The following is a 15,657-nucleotide window of genomic DNA, read 5'->3' as shown; positions in this document are numbered from 1 at the left end:
AAGAGGAGCTCACAACTCTGGATCAACAGCTAGGGAGACTACATGGGACCAACCTAGGCCCTGTGGATGCTGTGTAGCTTGGTCTGTTTGTGGGGCCCCTAGCCCTGAGAACAGGATCTGTCCCTGGCACAGGAGCTGGGTTTTTGGAACCTATTCTCCATACAGGAATGCCTCACCAAGCCTTGATACAGGGGGAGGAGCTTGGTCCTGAATAATCAATGTGATATGACATGATTTGTTGACTCTCCTGAAAGACCTGGCCCTTTCTGAATGGAGAAGTGGATAGATGGGAGGTGGGGGGGATAGGAAGAGAGGAGGAAGGAAAAACTGTGGTTGTTATGTAAAATAAATGAAAAAAATTAATAAAAAAACAAAACAAAAGAATTCCCTCTTCTCACTGGTGTTGTGAAGCTATCCATACGATGGTAATTTATTTTAAATGTTGGCCTGACTTGGAACACTTGCTTGTGCTGAGAGACTGCTAGTGTATCTGAGCAAAAATGTTCTCTGAATCACCTAAGCCAACTCATTTCACTTTCTGGGAAAGCCATTTGCCACAATTGCACAATGAGCTGTCCTCGGGTTGGAACTGGATGCTAGCCCTCCTGATCCCAGACCATCATGCTTTCTAGATGCCATTAGATCAGACAAAGATCAAGTAATATGGAATTTTCTAGAAGGCAGGATCCCACCTCTGGATTCATTTTTTTTCCTGTTTGCTCTTGGGACTCTCAGTCCTTCATCATCACCTCAGTCTTTCTCACATTCTGAAGAGGACATGTTGAATTGCCCTTTTTTTTTCCTGGTAAGTATTTTTTTTAATACTTTTTACTCCAGGTAAGTAAGAAACTGAAAAGCCTCTTAGTGACTTTTCAAGTTATTGTGATTAAAAAAAATATTCTCAACAAAGGAACTTAAAGAAGGAAGGATTTATAGATAGAGTTCACGGCTCCACAGTACAGTCCCTCATGTTGGCGAAGTCAGGGCAGTGATGGTATGAAAGACTGGTCACTGCCTGTCCATAGTCGGGAAGCAGAGAGAGATGAGTGTCCGCTCAGCTTCTTTCGAGCACAGGCCATGCGACCGAGGACCCCAAGTTCAGGGAACAGTGCCACCCAATTTACATCTTGGTTTTAATTATTTGGTCTTTTGGGACAGGTTCTCTCTATGTCATCCTGGTGGACCTCGAACTCACAGAGATCCTCTTGCCTCTACTGCCAAAACGTTGTGTTTAAAGACGTGCTCCAGCATGCCCTTGTGGATGACACACACTTTTAAAGTGAGTTTTCCCACTTGTATTAACCTAGTCAAGATTACCCTTTTATGATGTAGATCCTGTCAAGTTGCTATGAATAACCATCACAGATTTGTCCATTAGATCGTTTCCCAGTCCCAACCACCACAATTTACCTTTGTGAGGTGAATGTTCCCAAACACCAGGGAGCCATTTTTCCTTATCATCATTCGTTGCCAGGATACAAAAAACAAATTCTCGGTTTTGAATGAATGTAGTTAGAAAAGAGTTCACCATGGAGTGTGAGGAAGTTACACTGGGTTGAACATTGTGGATTTGCACTCAGAAGAAAGCTTCTTTCCACATTTTAATACTTACCTATGGCACAAGTCACTGGAGAAGTCCAGGAGACTCCCAAACTCTCTGCCAAGCATCCTCTGTACTCTTGCAGCTCTCTCCTTCCCAGCATTCTCTGCAAGTCCTGTAGCTCACTCCTTCCCAGCATCCTCTGCAAGTCCTGTAGCCCTCTCCTTCCCAGCATCATCTGTAAGTCCTGTAGCTCACTCACTTCTCATCACACAGGAAGAACTTTCTTTTTGCAGCCTGAGTGCTCCCAGACAAGCATTCCTTTACTTGGGACATGTTTCCCTGAGTTTCTAAGCATTTCCGTTCATCTATCAAAACCTACTAATAACCCCTCTCTCCAAATGTGTCTCTCTCCATCTTCTTTCCCCATCAGTTCCCTACCTCATGCTTGCCTGTCAGCATCGCGTATGCCTCACCAAAGGGCAAGTTGGGCCCTTTGCAATGCACTGTTATTTCTGAAGTTGCTATGGAAAACAGTCCTGGGGTGAAATAGGCAAGAGATGGAGCCAGGGCCTGCTGCTAAGTCAAAACACAATGACACATGTGCACCGCGCAGAACAAACTGAATTCCATTAGATGACTAGGTCCTCAGACTAAGGCCAAGAGGAAGATCTGGAAGCGGGGATCAGGGCGATCTGAACATTTCCCTCTTTCCAAGAATTGACTAATTCTCCTTAGGACCAGGCAGGATGTCAGGGACAGCACCCTCTCTGCTGCCGCCCCTCACTGCTGATTCACCGACTCACAGCCTGCTCCAGTGCCTCCCCCACAAGAAAAAAAATGCCGAATGTTTTGGCTGGAACTCAACAGCCAGGAATCTTGCCACCTGTCCCACTCTCATTTTTCTAAACGCTGCTATTAATTTGACAATAGCTCTTGTTTTGTTTGGGTTGTTTTTTCTGTTTTTTTTTTTTCAGACCATGAGGGTGGAATGAGACTGTCAGAGCAGAAGGAGACAGGGCTCTTGCAGTACAACACATCTCCTGTTCTCACACGTAACAGTGTCTCCAAGTCCTCAGGAACAGATAGGCTGAGAGTCCATTGTTTGCAAATCTCACTCTTAGCTCAGAGTGACAGCTGGAAGCCCTGGAACATGTCTCATGGTTAAGGCTGGCAAGTATCCCCCCAGGAGACGCTGAGTTCTCTGTTTCCTTTGGTCCAGCTGCTAGGGCACTGTGTGGAGGGGAATCTGCTAGGGATGGAAGGTTCTCTCTGAGTAGGCAAAGTCCATGGAAGGACCCCTTAAATATTCTGGTGTCATAGAAACCAAATTATCTTGCCCAAGGATGTGCTCCCTCCTCACCCCTGCCAATACTAAAGCTCCTGTACATCATGGGAGATTCAACCGATACATTTCTAGCCCATTTATCCATAAAGGACTCAAGTTTCAGCATCCTCCGAATTCCCCTTACAAGGGAGTCAGGAGGCTCTGATTCCGAACCCTCAGCCCAGAAATTTCCAGAACGGAAATTATAAACATCTCATCTTTCCTGACATCCATATTTGCAAATGTAAACTGAAGCCACACTGCGCCACCCAGGCTGGAGACCCAAAAGCAGGTTTGTCTGGTGATGCTCTCGGCAGTGATATACTCAGCATCAAGGTCTGCATTTGTCTTTCTGATCAAGAACTGTTATTTTTAGTCTCCTTCAGAGAAATGTCATTTTCCTTTAACTATGGACTGATTATGTTGGGGATTTATTTAGTGTTGTGGCTGCTGCTTATTCTTCGTTTTGCCCACAGGGTCTCAATAAGATGGCCACAGACTTGCTGTGTAGCTAAGGATAACCTTTAATTTCTGATGCTTCTCTTTCTACCCCATGAATGGCGGCATCCCAGGAAGGTACCACCCCTCCTGTTTACAAAGTGTTTGGCACCAAACCCAGAGTTGCACACATGCTAAGGAAGACTTTAAAAGCTGGGTGATTTGAAGGAAAATGGTACCCACAGGTTTATATACTTGAATACTTGGTCCCCAGTTGGTAGAACTGTTTGGGAAGGATTAGAAGGTGTGGTCTTGTTGGAGGAGGCGTGTCACTGGATGCGGGATTTGAGGTCTCCAAAGCCCAGCCATATCCCATTACCAGTTTTCTCTCTCTCTCTGCATCATGCGTGTGTATCAGAAATAAGGTTTCAACTACTGCTCAAGCACCATGTCTGCCTGACTACTGCTGTACCGCTGTCATGATGGTCATGGACTCTAGTGTGGAATGGTCAACCCAATAAATTCTTTCTCCTATAAGCTTTCTTGGTATCTTCCCAGCAACAGAAAAATAACAAAAGACACTAGCAGAGCTGATGTACCAGCTTTGATTAAGTTTACAGTCAAAAGTGTGAGCCCGTTTAAGGGGAAAGCACATTTAAGGGGTGCGATTGCATGCATTTCCATAGCATTACTGACCATGAACTTAGCATGTGAGGCCCTGGGAAACCACACACGTGGCATGCAGTCATTAATGTAAAGATGCATATGGAAACGGAGGCTGAGCCTCTAACAAACAGTTGGGAATGTACGGCTAGAATCGGTGAAGAGAGCAAAGTACAGATCAATTGCAAAGAGCATCTGCACTCACGGGTTGCATTGTGAGTAATTATTTCTGTGGGGGGGAGGGTAGTATGTGTGTATGTGTTTGTAATGTACACATGTGTTGAGGTCAGAGGCCATCATAGGGTTTCTTCCTCAGTCACTCTCAACCTTATTTTTTGAGATATTCTCTTTAACTGAACCTATAAATCACCAATTTAACTATCCCAGCTGGCTGAGGGGCTCCAGGAATCTGCCTTTCTTCACCTTGGAGCATTGGGTTATAGACATTACTACTGTGTCCAGCTTTTACAGGGGTGCTAGGGATCCAAATTCAAATCCATATGCTTTCCCAGCAAGTACTTTATTGACCGACCCATCTCCTCTTCCCCAGACATGAATTTTTTAAAACTGAAAACCAACAGGATAAATAGGCCTGTAATGACTCCAATTAGACACAGGCAATATGGCCACGCCCTTTCTAATCAGACACACACACACACACACACACACACACACACACACACACAAAAGTTAAGCCAGGTTAACTGTAGCATTCATGGGCCTGAGTTTGAATCTAAATTAACCACATGTTAAAGGTATGAGCATAGCTATTTTGTAAAATTTATCATAGAACTGGAGTGTGGTATAACTGGCAAAATATACAGACAGTATTGTGATTTTATTAAAATGTCAGAATTCTCACAGTAATTCCTAAATTAAAAAAAATACTCCTGTTCAGTAAAACAGTGTAAGTTTATTTTCATTTTGTTGTATGTATCTAGTTTGTTCTATATGTGCTGTTGAATTTCAAGACAGATTCTGTATCTGCAGCCCTGGCCTGAGTCATCTCTCCAAGTCTCTCTCTCCTTCCTCAGTTTCCCACATCCTAGGGTTGGAGGTGGGCACAACATACCAGGCTGAAAGTCTAATTTTAGAGACAAACAACTTTCATAAAAAATGATTTCTCCATTATATTCTCATAAGAATAAACGGATGGATCACCTTCATCCCTGGAGTCCCAGTGTGTGTACAGAATTGTGGAGGCTGCTGAAGCATCAGGGTCCTCTAGCTGGCTGCTTTTCCTTTCTTGGCATAGGTGGAAAAACAATAAAAAACCTTTGAACAGATCAGAGATTTGCTCCTGGCCCTGAGGTCAGACTTCCTGGACAGCCACAAACTGCTCCCCAAAAAAATCCCTTACACTGCTTGTCATCTCCAGAGCCATACCCATTGCCCTTCAGTGCCGACTGCAGGGCTTGTAGTCAGGGCTGTTGTGGGCAGTCTTCAGCTGCAACAAAACTTCAAACAACTTTCTGAGGGCAGCTGTCTCCTGCTATCCAAGGGGATACATTTGACGACTCACCCACAGGATGTGCCTGAAATCATGGGAGCAAACCCTACACGTTTTCCTACGCACATATACCACGATCAAATTGTACTTACACATTAGGTACAGTGAGAAATTAATCCCGACAATTAATAGTCAAATACAGCATTTCTAACTATACACTGCTATACGGGCTAGTTAAACTTGGTGAATTACTTATTTCTGAGGCCGCTCACATTTTGTCACACGGCCATTGACTACTGGTAGCTGAAGATGCAGAAAGTGAAACACAAGACAGAGTTGAAAAGCTGCCTGTTGTAAATATTACCCTAATCCTGAGACATTAAGTTGAGACAACTAGGCAATTTCCTCCATGACAACTTCACCTACAGGGACCGAATTTTACTCCTTAATCTGGACGAGGAATAGCACAACTTTAGGAGAGTCTTCCAATGAACACAGTTGTTAGCTGCTCTCTTCGCAGTGTGGCAAAGCTTTCTCCCAATACTCACTGACCTTAGAGTTAGATTTTTCATCCTGCTCCCAGGGCTTAAGCAAAGCCGAACATAAATTTAGCACCTTACCCAGAAGGGTCATTTTTATTAGAAATTTGGGGGAAAATATTATTTTGTGTTAAAGACATATAGAATATAATGCAGTAGCACCTGAATTTTTTTTTAAAAAAAATGAAACGTATAATCTGATTTTAAACAATAGCTCATGCCGACGGACCCTTTGGTGCAGAAACTGTATTGAGCTAGCATGCATTAACTCTCAAATCCTCAGCAGCCTCCCCCACCCCAAAAAAGACAAAAGTCATCGTGGAAGGTGACAAGAATCCAAACCAGCAGTGGCAAGGAACACTCCCCTAGCCATACAGTTCCCAAGAGCATCAGGATTCTAACACTACACCATCTCCTACCAGAGCCCATGAACTTGACCACCGCGGCCCTCCATCTCACACTCTGGCATTTGATGGAGACAGCAGGAGAGCCAGGAGTGTTCATTGACTCTCCTCAGCTGGCTGTGAGCACCCAGTGGAAAGTTTTAAGAAGCCCGGGATTCTAGCTCTCCCTCTTGGCTGCTGCCTGTTACATAAGACGCACATCAGTAAAAGAGCTGAACAGCAAATACTCCACTAACCTGGAAGGAATGTCTGAACAGCTCCCACACCACACTGGTGCTCTCTCAGTCCAGAGACTTTTGTGGGTTTGCTGTGATATTATTGAAGTTAAAGGGTTTGGCTACCTCTGTTAGTAACTTGAGTGTGTCTTTTGATCCACGTGGAAATTGCTCATCTAGATGACATTTGTCTGTTATTCTTAACTGCCGGGGGAGCCCGGCAATCCATTCCCCAGAAGGCTGTGAGCAGCCTCCATCCTTTGTGAAAGTTGAGCATCCGGCAAGGAGGGGTGTCAGGCGTGCCTGGAGGCGAGACTTCTGGAAGGCTGACTCACACACACTGTTGGAGCTCTACTGTTCACAGGCGTTGGCTTTGTTTTTAAAGCAACTTGGATGTACGGGATCGTTGTGATGGTGTATGTAGGGTGCATTTGAAGGTACTGTTCCTCATGCGTGTCGGCTGTCAAGGTGGGGTCTGGGAGATGGGAACCATGAAATCGACACTGGTGTTCCAGCGTCAGTGTGATCAGGCACAGTGAAACCCCCTGTTCCAATATGCTAGTCCCCAACTGGTGCCAAGAATGAACAGACCAAGGAGGGAAAAAAGACACCGTGTCATAAGCTAAAACCTTGAATTTTCACCCAAGGTCTTCCCAAATGGTGTAGGAATGAGAGAGTGCTCTGTGCCGGGTTTGGAAGTCCACCATGGCAGAACTCCAACGCTTATAACCGTCTGAAGTCAGAGGAAAAGTACTGATCCATTTGCCCTAAATCTGTTTGCAGAGCCAGTGGAGACAGCCAGGGCAAAGATAAGTGGGTCAGACCCAGGAGCCCATAGTTAGCTGCCACAACCATGGCAGGGAGCTTGCCAGGGATGGGGCTGGCTCTCAGAAGCAACTGCCCCACTTGCGGCTGTCTGAGAGACCTCATGGTTCAGCGGTACTCCGTTACTCCACATCCTAAATCCTCTCTGGCAGCCTGTCCGCCTACTTGGCATGTTTCAGGCCCATCCCTGACTGCCCCACACAGAGCTATACTACTGGGTTTTTTTCCTCTTTGAAGTGGCAAACTACCCAGGAAAACCAGTTTAAAGGGTTTAATTGGATACACATGACATGTCATGAGAGTACATGCTATCATAACAGTCAAGTCAAGGCAGAAGCGTGAGGTAGCGGCTCCTAGTACGCCTACAGTAGGAAAGGCAAGGGATCCCAACTCCGTCCTTTGGGCTGTTGCTGTCCTGTTTTTCCTTTTACTCATTCCAGACCAGCCCACAGTGTGACCATCCTGTCAGGGAAGGAGATATTCCAGAAGGAAACATTCATGCCTCACCTTGTTTGGTTAATGAACTATTCAAACAATCTACTCCCGAGAATGAAAATTTCTCCAGAAATCCTACTCTGAGAGAGGCCGAAGCCCTGGTGTTAGACAGAGGGGAATGCACCTCCCCGGAGAAGATGTTACACAGTTCTGACAACACAGTAAACCTTCCAGGAGAGGCTGTAGCTTAGGCAGTGATGGGTCAGTAATAGGCAGGACCACACCTGGACCAAGACTGTTTAGTGATACCTTCCTCTCAACGTTTTAAGCGTAAAACTGTCTTGATCTCAGAATAGATCTGGAAGTCAGTTGACTTCTCTGTGTGTTCCTCTTCCTAGCATGGCCACATTGATGAAATCGTTCTCTATTGTTTGTTATGACCTGTCTCTTTAATATTGGTACTGGCTAAAAGCAACCGAGTCTCACTTGTTGGAGCAACCAATGCTCAAGTTTTACCTAAACATTTCAGTAGTGATGAATAGTGCCTCCTATATCCTGAGTGGGTCCTGACTTCCATGTATTGAGTGGGTCCTACCTCCCATGTCCTGTGTGGGTCCTGCCTCCCATGTCCTGAGTGGGTTGAGCCTTCCACGTCCTGTGTGGGTCCTGCCTCCCATGTCCTGAGTGGGTCCTGCCTCCCATGTATTGAGTGGGTCCTACCTCCCATGTCCTGTGTGGGTTCTGCCTTCCATGTCCTGAGAGGGTCCAACCTCCCACGTCCTGTGTGGGTCCTCCCCTTTAGTTAAGTTGTAGGTACTTCCTCACAGCCATGTGCAGAGGTATGTGTCCTACAGATTTTCCACGTGGTCAAGTTGACAGCGAGGCTCTACCTTCACAGAGGTGTAGGAGTGACTCTTCCTTGCTTTCCTAGATGACAGAGTCGTGTCACATGCGAGTCCCCGACCAAAGTTCCTGGGATGAGTCTTGCCCTGCTACAGTCATTCTACACTGTCATCTTTTACGTTTGTCTATTGAGTGTGTGTGTGTGAGAGAGAGAGAGAGAGAGACAGAGACAGAGACAGAGACAGAGAGAGAAACAGAGAGCATGTATGCATGTGAACAGAGAACATTTTGTAGGAGTTAGTCTAGTCCTCTCTACCACGTAAGTTCCAAGGACTGAACTCAGGTTGCCAGGATTGCTGATATACATATATATATATATATATATATATATATATATATACACACACACACACACACACACACACACACACACACACTTACTGAGCCACATAACCTAGCGCCCCATAATCCACCTCATCCCAATCAGCTTTCCTTCTCTCTCTTTCTCTCTATCTCCCTCCCTCTCTCTCTTTTTTGACTTAGTATGTAACCCCTGGTTAGTCTGAGACACACTATGTAGACCAAGCTGGCCTCAAACTCACAAAAATTGGCCTGCTTCTGCCTCCTGAGGTTTGTCCCCAGAATGACTATGATTTGACCATATTCGTTGGGAAATTTTAGAAATATATTTAAAATTTTTGAATTTAAAACAGTGTTTACTAATGGTGTATCATGATTAACCCTTACCCCACTCCACCTCACATTGGAAGGGAAACATTCCTGTCTTGTGTTCCCACAGGTACAGTATATGCTATTTTCCCATCAGTTATCTGGTACCCATCTTGGCTACCACGATAACCACTGCAATTCCACAGTAGTTGTATTCAGGTCTTGTTTGTGATGAGCATGATATACTTTATGGTACCACAAAGAAGACACAGTGTATAAAACAAGGAATAGGATGGAACGGGAGTAGAACGGAGGAGAGCAGAGAGAAGCGGGGTGGGGTGGAGTAGAATGGGACGGAGTGAAATGGTGAGGAGTATATCAGATGGCATGGGGTGGAGTAGAGTGGAGAGGAGTGGGAGGGCATGGAGCTTCCCGAGTGGAATGGCAGATTAGCAATGGGAGTGTGTGATACCACTGTAAAGCCTGCAGGGCCAGCACAGCCCACATAGAGTGTGAATGACCCATGTCTCCAGGTGCCCACTAAGGCTCTTGAGGTGATTTCTCCATGCACAGAGAGGGGGCTATTGTAGCCTAACACCCCACCTGGGCTGCACCAGGGCCCTCATGTCTCAGCTGTCACCACTGCCCCATCCCATCTCACCTGTCCTCATGTCACAGCTGTCACCACTGCCCCATCCCATCCCACCTGTCCTCACGTCTCAGCTGTCACCACTGCCCCATCCCACCTGTCCTCACGTCTCAGCTGTCACCACTGCTCTTTGACGCTTCACTGGGTTTCATCTTAATCAGTCCTTCCCTGTGGCTTTCTGGTCTCTTCCATAAGACTGTCACTAACTTCCTCTCTTCCAAAAGACTGTTACTATTTTCCCCTCTTCCGTGAGATTGTCATGAACTTCCTCGCCGTCTCTATATATTCTCACCTTTACCTGTCTCATTCTCTTTACTGAAATTCTCCCAGGCCAGGACAGTATCTTATTCATTCTTGTGTTAGAACTGCCTCCTATTAGACCCGGATCCATTTAATTCCTGTGTAGACCTTGGTTAAATGAATGAAATCGAGTTGCTTTATGCAAAAGTGACAGACGGGAAGGATTTAAACACATAAAGTCTTTTCAAACCACACGTGTGGACTGTGCTGGGGGGGGGTGGGGGTGGGATCTACTTTTGTGACTGGTGACAGCTCATCTCCCCAAGGCCATTCCAGAGCAGCATGGCCCAGCTCTTCCAGCATTGCCCTTTCTAGAAGAAATGCCTATAGACAGATCCAACGCTCCGCTAACTGCCAATTTGTTGTGCTTCTAAGGGGAGCAACCGGACAGTTTAGCAGTAGAGCAGCTATGAGACAATGTTTTCAACTCAATGTCGCTTCCTTTAAGAAAGTCAGAACTTTGTTAATCTTCATTCACCTCCTGCTCTTCAAAACTGATTCATTTATACACGAATGCATGTGGCACGCTTGGGGACTAAAGAGGGCCACTCTTCATTTACTAACCAGGCAGCTGGATGGACAGGCAATCACAGGATGGTCCAGTTTATCCAAGCTTCCTATCTGTGCAGCAGGTTTCAGCTTTGAAAATTGCGCCTAGACCGAGCAAGGCCAGACCTGTGGGTTCATATCTGCACATTTGATTCAATCCAAGGCATACTGCAACTCTCATTCATATGAAGACTTTCTTTGGAAGAAAGGATAGAGGTAGCTTTGAAGTAGATGTTAGAGTAGACGGAACAAAGCCCTGGGCAGGCAAGGACAGGATCTTGAGGGTAGAGGCTATCATCGGCTTTGAAGCTGAACCATCACTGTGGAAAAACACACAGGAAGCATACGGCAGGTCCCATAGACACTTACTTGTCTACTTCTGTATTTGATGTTCTAAAGCAAATACCCACAGACAAGCTAACTGAATAAATTATAGAAACATATTTTTCTTGGGTTCAGAGGTCAGCAAGTCTAAGAGCACGATGATGTCAGATCTCTTGTCTACTGAAGTATTGCTGCTTCCACCATGAGGCTTGCTGCCGAGTCCTTACCTGGCAAGGAGGAAGAATTTCACATCCCTGACTGGTGCAATGGCAAAGAACGAAAAGGAGGCCAAGCATGACTGCTAACTGCATTCACAAGGATGGAGCTCTTAGAGAGTCATTTCCAAAAGGGAACCTACTCTTTTTTTAATTTTTATTTTTTTAAAAAAGAAAACAAACTATCTTTTTCCATTATACATAAAAATCCAAATTTCTACTCCCTCCCCTCCTCCTATCCTCCACTTACCCCTCACGCCAACCCCCATCCACTTTACAGAGAGGGTTAGGTACATTGCTTTGGGGAAGGTCCAAGGCCCTCCCTATTATATCTAGGCTGAGCCAGGTATCCCTCCAAAGAGAATAGGCTCCCCAAAAAGCCAGTACAAAGTAGCAGGGTTAAATCCTGGTGCTACTGCCAGTGGCCACCACAGTCTGCCCCAGCCATTACAACTGTCAACCACACTCAGAGGGATCAGCCTGGTCCCATGCTATTCCTTCCCAGTCTGGCTGGTGTTGGTGAGCTCCCACCAGCTTAGGCAGACTGTTTCAGAGGGTGTACCCATCATGGTCTTGACCTTCCTGATCATATTCTCACTCCTCCCATTCTTCAACCAGACTTCAGGAGCTCAGACTAATGCTCTGATTTGGGTCTCTGCCTCTGTTTCCATTAGTTGCTGGACAAAGGCTCTATGGTGATATTTAAGATATCCATCAATCTGACTACAGGGCAAGACCAGTTCAGGCATCCTCTCCTCTATTGTTTAGGGTCTTAGCTGGGAACATCCCCGTGGATTCCTGAGAATTCCTCTAATGCCAGGTTTCTTGCTAGCCCCATAGTGGCTCCCTCAATCAAGATCTCTCTCTCCTTGCTCTCATCTCTGACCTTCCTCCAACTGTCTATTCCATTCCCTCAAGTTCTCCTCACCTCTCCCCCTCTCCCTTTCTTCTCCTCTTTCACCCTCCCTTCTCCCCCCACCCCTATGTTTCCATTTTTGTCAGGTGATTTTGTCCACTTCGACTTTCCAGGTGGATCTATACATGCTTTTCTTAGGGTTCACCTTCTTACTTAGCTTCTCTAGGTTCATGGACTGTAGATTCATTATTCTTGCTTTACAGCTAATATCTACTTATGAGTAAGTACGTACTATATTGATCTTTTTGGGTCTGGGTTACCTCACTAAGGATGGTGTTTTCTATCCATTTATTTGCTTGAAAATTTCAAGATGTCTTTTTTTTTTAACCACTGAGTAGTACTCTAATGTGTAGATGTGCCACATTTTCTTTATCCATTCTTTGGCTGAGGGGCATCTAGACTGTTTCCAGGTTCTGGCTATCACAAATAATGCTACTATGAACATAGTTGAACAAATGTCTTTGTAATATGATTGAGCATCATTTGAATATATGCCCAAGAGTAATATTGCTGAATCCTGAGGTAGGTTGATTCCCAATTTTCTGAGAAACCACCATACTGATTTCCAAAGTGGTTGTACAAGTTTGTATTCCCAATAGCAATGGATGAGTGTTCCCCTTACTCCATATCTTTTCCAGCATAGATTATCATTGATGTTTTTGACCTTAACCATTCTGACAAGTGTTAGATGGTATCTCGGAGTTGTTTTGATTTGCATTTCCCTGATGACTAAGGATGTTGAACACTTCCTTAAAGTCTTTTGGCCATTTGAGATTCTTCTGTTGAGAATTTTCTGTTTAATTCTGCACCCATTTTTAATTGTGCTATTTGGAATTTTGATGTCTAATTTCTTGAGTATATATTTTGGAGATCAGTCCTTTGTCTGATGTAGGGTTGGTGAAGATCTTCTCCCATTCAGTAGGCTGCCTTTTTGTCTTATTGACTGTGTCCTTTGCTTTAGAGAAGCTTCTGTTTCAAGAGGTCCCAGTTATTTATTGTTGATCTCAGTGTCTGTGCTACCAGGATTATATTTAGGAAGTGGTCTCCTGGGGCACCAACTCTTAATGCTCTCACATTGGGTATTAACTTTCAACATGAACGTAGGGTGTGTGTGGGAGGGTAAATTCATGTCATAACAGTCTTGTAGTATGAAAAAAACCTTAGTTTGTTCTAAGACGATGATAAAAACTCAATTCGATTGGTATTGTAGACCGAATGTTTGGATCTCTTCCCATATTCACATACTGAATTTTCACCCTGACATGATGATATTTCAAGTTAGAGACACTAGAAAGTGATTGTATCTAGACTGGGTTGTCAGGGGGTGACTCTTGATGGAATTTTAAGAGAACAGAGGCAGACACCAAGAGAAACTGAGATTTTTATCTCCTACTAGAGCATCAAGGGAAAGGTCATATGGAAACACAATGAGAAGGCAAAGATTCTTCGTCAAGAATCAAATCTGCCATCATGTTCATCCTGGACTCATTATCTCCCTCCAGACCTATGAGCCAGAGTACCTGAAGGGAAAGCAGGGGAGGGGGCAGCCAGTGCAAAGCAACCCTCCAAGCTACGCCGTGACTAAGAAGCTAGGAAAGGGGGCCTGGGAAGAATAGAAGCCCGTTTCCAGTCTTCTGGGGACCGACATTCAAAGACAATGGCATAGGTGCTTCTTGACTCCTTAACCAAGCCAGAAGGGAGAGCAGGGGATGGGAATGCATTTTCAGCTTTGCCTCAACTGGATCCTGGCCTGATTCCTCCGATGGACTCAATAGCTTCTTGTTTTGCTTCTATAGAACTGAGTGTAAGACTTAAGCTAGATGCCTTATGTAAGGGAAAGCCCCACCCCCAGACTATATAATGCAAATGGGCATTCCATACAGAGCCACTTCCTCCCTCCAGGAAGCCAAGGGAAGCCAGACTCCTGAAGCAGAGAAAGAGCCAAACAAAGTAGCCAGCATCCTTCTCTGTGTGATTCCAATTTGAGTCACACTGCCACAGATGTAAAATGACTTCATTTTCCTCTGCCAGATCCCCTGGGGCATGCATGCTTGTTTCTGCCTCTGTGAAATGAAGCTCGGCTCAGCCCAAGTGCAGGAAAACACTTCTACAGGCAGAAGGCTGCTAGAGCCAGAACACAGCAGGGTCCATTCATCCTCCTCTGGGGCAGCTAGTCTCCTCAGGGTAGGGAAACTTCAGTCCCCAACAGCCAGACTTGGCAGCAGGGAGGAACCCGGTTCACATGCCAACAATCAGATATAAAACTTGGTGCCGTCAACTTACAAAGATCATCTTCTTCTTCTGGGGGCTTCTGCCCCCCACATAACTCTGATCTAGTTTGATGTGGTTTATAAACAATGGGGTGGGAAGGAGACTCACACATACACATACACATATACATACACACATGAACACACACACACAGACACACACATACATATACAAAGAGACACATACACATACACACACAGACACACACACATCCCAAACATGTAAATCTTAGGATTGCCAAATGGTCTCGAGTCTTGACTCACTGGCTGTGTTCTACCTTAATGGCTGTATTAGTCATTTTCCTCATTGCTGTGATCCGACACCTGACCAAAGCAACTTAATGAAGGGAGAGTTTATTTGGGTTCACATTGGAGGGGGAACTGACAGCAACTGAAGCATGAAGGTCACATTGCATCCACACTCAGGAAGCAGAGAGAGATGAATGCTAGTGTTCACTTTACCTCTCCCCTGTGTATGCAGCTGGGACCCAGCACAGGACATGAAGGTGTATATAGACAGTGTAGTGGGTCGAACGAGATGTCCGCCATAGTCTAGGATCCCCAGTTGGTAGCTGTTTGCGAAGTGTTGTTACTGCACAAGTAGGAACCTGGCGGGTCCCAAGGTGGGTCAGGACTGCATGCGACAGACCTTTGCAGCAGGTCCCATGGCAGATGAGAGAATGCACCATACAGACAGAGTTTGAGTGTGGAGCTTATTTGAGATGAAGAAAAAGGGAAGGGAAGAGAGAACAGGAGGGAGAGAGAGAGAGAGAAAGAGAGAAAAGAGAAGAGACAGGGAAAGTCCTGCCTGCCCCTTCAGAGGAACAGCAGGAAAGAGAGACCAGGAATGAGCAGAACTTGTCTCTCAAAGGGACCTTTGCACCTGCAGACAGACCAGGACCCTGGGTTGGCTAGGGTGTCGCCTGAGTGCACCCTGCCAAATGGCAGGACAGGCCAGCATAATGCCTGAATCCCAACACAGAGGATTGGGAGGACATGTGTCACGAGGCAGGCCTGGAGAGTTAAAGACTCGTTTTATGCCAAGCTCAGCCTCTGTATTTTGGGCTTGTTATTCAAGATGTAAGC

Source organism: Myodes glareolus, chromosome 6 (assembly GCF_982192425.1).
Source record: "Myodes glareolus chromosome 6, mMyoGla1.1, whole genome shotgun sequence".
Taxonomy (NCBI): domain Eukaryota; kingdom Metazoa; phylum Chordata; class Mammalia; order Rodentia; family Cricetidae; genus Myodes; species Myodes glareolus.
Note: the sequence above shows the minus strand (reverse complement) of the source record.